This window comes from Cannabis sativa, chromosome 7 (genome assembly GCF_029168945.1).
Source record: "Cannabis sativa cultivar Pink pepper isolate KNU-18-1 chromosome 7, ASM2916894v1, whole genome shotgun sequence".
Lineage (NCBI taxonomy): Eukaryota > Viridiplantae > Streptophyta > Magnoliopsida > Rosales > Cannabaceae > Cannabis > Cannabis sativa.
In genome coordinates this window covers 29,296,965-29,305,422 of record NC_083607.1, presented here as the reverse complement: position 1 = coordinate 29,305,422, position 8,458 = coordinate 29,296,965, and positions in this window count along the sequence as shown.

Genomic DNA, 8,458 nt, shown 5'->3' with positions numbered 1-8,458 from the left:
AACATGAAACTGAATCCAAAATTGGACTCGAACTCGGGACCAAAACTCAAACCCACACCTAGAATCAGACCTAAAGCTAGAGCCGGACCCGGACCGAAACTCGAAACAAGAACAGGATCAGAACCAAGGACTTAGAACCAAAACTGAATCCAGACTCAGATCAGGATTGGAACTTGGGACTCGGAGCCAATATAGACCAAGACCCAGGACGCAAACCCACACCCAGAGCCTGATCTGGACCTAGACCGAAATCCGGACCCGAACCCAAACTCAGACCAGGACTCGAACTTCGACCTAAACTCAAACCCAAACTCGAACTCAGAATCGAAAATGGAACTAGAACCAAACTAGGACTAGGACCAGGACCTAAACCAAAACCCGAACCGAGATTAGGACTTGAACCCGAACCCAAACCTAGACCAGGACCAAAACCCAGACAATAACCGAGACCTGGACCAGAATCAGGATAAGGACCATGGAAACAGAACTAGGACCCGGACCTAGTACCCAACCAAAACCTGAACTTGAACATTGGATCCAGCTCGTGACTCGGCACCAAAAATAGAACAAGATTGGGACCCGAGATTGAGATACGGATCTGGAACCAAGGCTTGGACAAAACCCATAGTCGGTGTTTGGATTTGGGACCCAGCCCTGGAGGCGAACCCTGACAAGGACCCGAACCCACACCCGGACCTGAACCCAGTCCCAAACCCAAAAGTGGAGCCGAACCCGTACCCTGTGACCAAAAATTGGAACCAAAACCGGAAGTTCACTGGGACATGAACTAGGACTTGGACTTGGAATCATAACTAAAATTGGACCTAGATCTAGAACCATAATCGGACCAGGACCCGGTCTCCAAATCAGATCGAGACCCAAATTGGGAGCCGGAGCCAGACCCGGATCCCAACCCAAACCTTGACTCGGGACCCAAAACCGAAACTGAACTCAGATCCAAACATGGGACAAGACTAGGGACACAAAACCAGGGTCGAGACCTAGAATCGTACCCCAGTCTCGATCCCGAACCCAAACTCAGAAATGGGACCTGGGACCTAAACTAGAACCAGACCGAGACCCGTGACAGTGATCTAGATCTTGACTCGGGATTCGCATAACGGGGCCTGGAACAGACCAGTACTCAGTGTCTAGATCTGGGACTCAGAATAAGACCAGAATCGAGACGAAGAACCAAACCCGAACCCAGACCTAGATCTGGGACCCAAAATTAGAACCTGAACAAGAATCGCCAAACAAGGAGCCTAAAACAAGACTAGGACCATGATCAGGACCCGTACCCAAACGTAGAACCGAACACAGACCTAGCCTTAGACCCAAACTGAAACTGGAACTCGGGCCCGAACACGGTCGTGTACCCAGACTGGAACTCAGACCTGGACCTAGACTTAAATCTGGGACCCGGTCCAAAGCACAAACTTGGACCTAGATAGGGATCCAGATACGAACCTGGACTCGGAAAAGACCCAGACTGGGATCGAAATGCTGGACCTAGATTTGGACTGAGATCCTGACCCAAACCCAAACTTGGACCCGCACTCGGGACCTGAACTTGGACCTGGACCCGAACCAAGGCCCAGATCGGGGTCTAGACCTAGACACAAACCAGGACACAGACTCGGACCCGAACTCAAACCCACACCAAGAATCAGACACAAAGATAGACCCGAACCCAGACCAGGATCAGAACCAAGGACTTAGTCCCAAAACTGAATCAATACTAAGATCAGGATTGGAACTTGGGACTCAGACCCAATCTAGACCAAGACCCAGGACGTGAACCCACACTCAGAGCCTGATTTCGACCTAGACTGAAATCTGGACCCGAACCCACACTTAGAATCACAAATGGAACTAGAACCAAGCTAGGACTAGGACTAGGTGCAGGACCTAAAGCCAAACCCGAACCCAGATCAAAACCCACACAGAGACCTAAACCCGAACCGAGACTAGGACTCAAACCCAAACTTAGACCGGGACCCAAACCCACACAATCACCAGGACCTGGACCAAGAATCAGGATAGGGACCTGGGAAACAGAAACAAGATCGGGACCTAGTACCCGACCAAGACCTGAAATTGAACCTAGGAGCAAGCTCGTGATGCGATACCAGAAATGGAACCAGACTGGGACCCGAGATTGGGATCCGAATCTGAATCCAGGGCTTGGACAAAACAAATAGTCGGTGTTTGGATTTGGGACCCAGCCCTGGACCCCAACCCTGACAAGGACCCGAACCCACACATGGACCGTAACCTAGTCCCAAACCCAAAAGTGGACCCGAACCCGTACTTTATGACCCAAAATTGGAACCAAAAAAGGAAGTGGACTGGGACTGGAACTAGCACTTGGACTTCGAATCATAACTAAAATTGGACTAAGATCCAGAACAGGACCCGGACTCCAAGTCAGACCTAGACCCGAATTCAGAGCCGGACCTGGATCCCATCCCAAACATGGAACTTGACTAGGGATACAGAACCAGCGTCGGGACCTAGAACCGTACCCTAGTCTCTATCCCGATCCCAAACTTAGAAATGGGACCTGGACCTCAACCAGAACAAGACCGAGACCCGTGACAGTGATCCAGATCTTGACTTGAGATTCGGGTAACGGGACCTGGAACAAACCAGTCGTCGGTGTCTAGATCTGGGACTCAGACTAGGACCAGAACCCAGACGAAGAACCAAACTCGAACCCGGACCTAGACTTGGGACCCAAAATTAGATCTGAACAAGAATCGCCGAAATAGGACCCTAGAACAAGACTAGGACCGTGACAAGGACCCGAACCCAGACCTAGAACTGAACACAGATCTAGCCTCAGACCCAAACTGAGACTGGAACTCGGGCCCGGACACGATCGTCTACCCAGACCGGAAGTGAGACCTGGGCCTGGACATAAATCAGGGACCCGATCCAAAACACAGACTTGGACCTAGATAGGGATCCGGATACAAACCTACACTTGGACCAAGACCCAAACTAGGATCGAAATGCTGAACCTAGATCTAGACCGAGATCCTGACTTAGACCCAAACTTGGACCTGCAATCGGGTACCAAACTTGGACCTTGACCTGAACCTAGACTCAGATCGGGGTCCAGACCTGGACACAAATGTGGACACAGACTCAGACCCGAACTCAAACCCACACCTAGAATCAGACCCAAAGCTAGACCCAGACTAGGACTAAACTCGAACCCAGACAAGGATCAGAACCAAGCACTTAGACCCAGAACTAAATCCAGACTCAGATCGGGATTGGAACTTGGGACTCAGACCCAACCTAGACCAAGACCCAAGACGGGAACCCACAACTAGAACCTGATCTGGACCTAGACTGAAATCCAGACCCGAACCCAAACTCAAACAAGGACTCGAACTCTGACCCGAACTGAAACTCGAAGTCAGAATTGCAAATGGAACTAGAACCAAAGTAGGACTAGAACCAGGACAAGGACCTAATCCTAAACCGGAACCCAGATAAAAAACCAGGCAGAGACCGAAACCCGAATCGAGACTAGGAGTCGAACTCGAACCTAGACCGGGACCCAAACCCACACAATAACTGGGACCTGGACCCAGAATCAGGATAGGGACCTGAGAAACAAAAATAGGACCAGGACCTAGTACACGACCAAGACCCGAACTTGAACCTAGGAGCTAGCTCGTGACGCAACACGAAAAATGGAACCAGTTTGGGACCCGAGATTGGGATCCGAATCTCGATCCAAGGCTTGGACAAAACCTGTATTCGGTGTCTGTATTTGGGACCCAGCCCTAGACCTGAACCCTAACAAGGACCCGAACCCACACCCAGACCGAAACCTAGTCCCAAACTTAAAAGTGGACCTGAACCCGTACCCTGTGACCTAAAATTGGAACCAAAACCAGAAGTGGACCGGGACTAGAAGTAGCACTTGGACTTCGAATCATAATTGAAATTGGACCAAGATCTAGAACCGTAACCAGACCAGGACCCGGACTCCAAGTCAGACCTAGACTCGAATTGGGAGCCGGACCCGGATCCCATCCCAAACCTTGACTCGGGACCCGAACCCGAACCTGAACTCAGACCCAAACATGGAACCAGACTACGAACACAGAACCAGGGTCGGAACGTAGAACCGCACCCTAGTCTCTATCCCGAACCCAAACTCAAAAATGGGACCTTCACCTCAACCAGAACCAGACCGAGACCCGTGACAGTGATCAAGATCTCGACTCGGGATTCGGGTAACGAGGCCTGGAATAGACCAGTAGTCGGTGTCTAGATCTGGAACTCAGACTAGGACCAGAACCTAGACGAAGAACCAAACCCGAACCTAGACCTAGACCTGGGAACCAAAATTAGAACCTGAACAAGAATTGCCGAACCAGGACCTTAAAACAAGACTAGGACCGTGACCAGGACCCGGACCCAGACCTAGAACCGAACACAAACCTAGCCTCACACCAAAACTGAGACTGGAAGTCGGGCCCAGACACGGTCGTGTACCCAGACTGGAAGTGAGACCCAGACCTGGACGTAAATTTGGGACCTGATCCCAAACACAGACTTGGACCTAGATAGGGATCTGGATACGAACCTAGACTCGGACCAAGACCCAAACTGGGATCGAAATGCTGGACTTAGATCTGGACTGAGATCCTGAATTAGACCCAAACTTGGACCTGCATTCGGGACCCCAACTTGGACCTTGACCCGATCCTAGACCCAGATTGGGGTCCAGACCTGGACACAAACGGGGACACAGACTTGGACCCAAACTCAAACCCACACCTAGAATCAGACCCAAAGCTAGACCCGGACCCAGACCCAAACTCGAACCCAGACCAGGATCAGCACCAAGGACATAGACCCTGAACTGAATCCAGACTCAGATCTGGATTGGAACTTGGGACTTGGACCCAACCTAGACCAAGACCCAGGACGTGAACTAGACCCAAAGCCAAACTCAGAAGGACTTGAACTCCGTCCCGAACTCAAACCGAAATCGAACTCAAAATAGCAAATGGAACTAGAACTGAACTAGGACTAGGACCACGACCAGGACCTAAATCTGAACCGAAACCCAGATCAAAAACCAGACAGAGATGGAAACCCAAATCGAGACTAGGATTGGAACCCGAACCTAGACCGGACCCAAACCCACAAAATAAGTGGGACTTGGACCCAGAATCTGGATAGGGACCTGGGAAACAGAACTAGGACCGGGAGCTAGTACCCGACCCAAACCCGAACTTGAACCTAGGACCTAGCTCGTGACCTGGCACCAGAAATGGAACAAGACTGTGTTTGGATTTGGGACCCAGCCCTGGATGCGAACCCTAATAAGGACCTGAACCCACACCCGGACCTAAACCCAGTTTCAAACCCAAAAGTGGACCCGAACCCATACCCTGTGACCCGAAATTGGAACCAAAACTGGAAGTCGACCAGGACTGGAACTAGGACTTGGACATGGAATCATAACCGAAATTGGACCTAGACCCAAATCGTGGTCTAGACCTGGACACAAACTCGAACCTAGACCCAGATCGGAGTCCAGACCTGGACACAAACCTGGACACAGACTAGGAGCCGAACTCAAACACCCACACCTAGAATCAGACCCATAGCTAGACCCAGACCCGCACCCAAACTCGAACACAAACCAGGATCAGAGCCAAGGACTAAGACCGAGAACTGAATCCAGACTCAGATCAGGATTGGAAGTTGGGACGCGGACCCAACCTAGACCAAGACCCAGGACGCGAACCCACACCCGGAGCCTCATCTGGACCGAGACTAAAATCTAGAACTAACCTAAACTCAGAAAATTACTCGAACTCTGACCCAAACTCAAACCCAAACTTAAACTCAGATTCGCAAATGGAAGTAGAACCGAACTAGGACTAGGACAAGGACCAGGAGCTAAACCCAAACCTGAACCCAGATCAAAACCCAGACAGAGACCTAAACCTGAACCGAGACTAGGACTTGAACCCGAACCTAGACCGGGACCCAAACCCACACAATAAGCGGGACGTGGATGCAGAATCATGATATGCACCTAGGAAACAGAAATAGGACAGGGACCTAGTACCCGACCTAGACCCGAACTTGAACCTAAGACCCAGCTCCTGACTCGGCACAAGAAATGGAAACAGACTGGGACTCGAGATTGGGATCTAGATATGGACCCAGGGCTTGTGCAAAACCCGTAGTCGGTGTCTGGATTTGGGACCCAGCCCTTGATCCGAACCTTGACAAGGACCCGAACCCATACCCGACCTGAACCCAGTCACTAACCCAAAAGGGCACACGAACCCGTACCTAGTGACCCAAAATTGGAACATAAACCAGAAGTTGACCGGGACTGGAACTAGGACTTGGACTTGGAATCATAACAGAAATTGAACCTAGATCCAAAACCGTAATCTAAACTCCAAATCAAACCTAGATCAAAATTGGGAGACGAACCCAGATCCCAACCCAAACCTGGACTGGAGACCCGAACCTGAACTCAGACCCAAACATGGAACTAGATTATGGACACAGAACAATGATCGGGACTTAGAAGCGCACCCCAGTCTCGATCCCAAACCCAAACTCAGAAATGGGACCTGGGACCTAAACTAGAACCAGACCGAGACCCGTGATAGTGATCCAGATCTTAACTCGGGATTCGGGTAACGGGGCCTGGAATAGACCAGTAGTCTGTGTCTAGATCTAGGACTAGGACCACAACTCAGACGAAGATCCAAACCTGAACCCAGACGAAGAACCAAACCTGAACCCAGACCTAGACCTGGGACTCAAAATTAGAACCTGAACAAGAATCGCCGAACAAGGAGCCTAGACCAAAACCCTTTACAATCTGGTTAGTTATCAATATAAGAAATTTGAAGTGATTTATGTTTGCATGAATTTTACATGCTTATGGTTTAATATGTTTATTATGTTAATACACAAAATCTGTTAAGTCCAGATCATATGTTTATTCACAATTACAGTATTGTCAACACAGTGGAATGTGATTGTGATTATATGATTCAAAAGACTAAGTCCCTGTTTCATCAGTGTTTTGGATTTACACTGATGTGATAATCAGCGATGATGTGTATTACACTTGGAGTAATTGTTATGTTCTTTCCAGGACATTGGTAAAGTATGCTAGTTTCGAATGTATGGAGTATACATTGGACTGGACCAATATTGAACTTAGTTAAGATATTATAAACTTACCGTTGTATCTTTCCAAGTCAATATCAGTAGTTGATCTTAAGATTAAAAGAATCTAAGTCCTGATATGCTTAGGCTCAACTCAGGAGTGCTATTCATGTTCTTTGATTTATTAGTTAAGCCTACTTTTGGGTCAGGGTGATACGTATATTTTGGGAACATGATAGTATGATTGAGTGGGAGTGCTGAACATAAATACAAAATCTACAGCTTCTACTATTGTATAGAAGTCAAGTGATGATTCCCTTCGAGCTTAGCTAAATAGAAGTAAATGAATGAGCTAAGTGACTAATTCTCAGATCACTAAACATCATTTACAGGTAGCTAAGTGTTTTAAGGGGCCAAATACGTTGAGGGGTGAAAACGGTAAAATTATCCCATCTCGATGTAAATCATCTATATAGAGGATCTTCGATCACAATAAGATTATAACAATGGTTAAATGAGATAGCATATCTATATCGTGGAACATATAATATGCTCTATATAAGTCTGAGAGTGCAATTCTAAGTTCTAAGAGTGGATTCAACGAGGAATTAATAAGTAGGGATTTACTTAGTAAATTCAGTTCACTTATTGGAAGCTCAGCATATAGATCCATGGTCCCCATTCTAGTTGAGACTATGCTGCTTGTAAGACTCAATAATTGATTTGTGATTAATCAATTATAATTCTAAAGTTAGACTATGTCTAATTTGTGAATTTTCACTAAGCAAGGGTGATATTGTAAAGAAAAGAGATTCTAGGTTTATTTATTAATTAAGAGACTCTATATGTCTAATTAATAATTATATTAAATGACAATATTATTTAATAATCTATTTTATTTATTAAATAATTAGTTTTTGCATTTAAAAGGTTAGAATTAGAAAATAGGCGTTTTTGAGAAAATAGAAATAAAAATTGTGAAAATTGCAAAATCCAAGTGAGGCCCAATAACACCTTGGTCGGCCACTTAGTGAGCTTTTTCCAATTAATATTTTCATTATTTTAATGCCAAATAATTACTAACCTAGACCTAGTAGTTGCCTATATATAGAAAGTGATGGCTCAGTCAAATAACAAGTTTTACAAGTTTTTCAAGCCTTCTGTTAGAAAATTGTTTTTTCAGAAAAAACTGACCCTTCCACTTCTCTCTCTATAGCCGACCCTATCCCTCTCTCTTTTCCTCTTCTCAATTTTGAAACCTTAGGGATAGAGTAGTGCC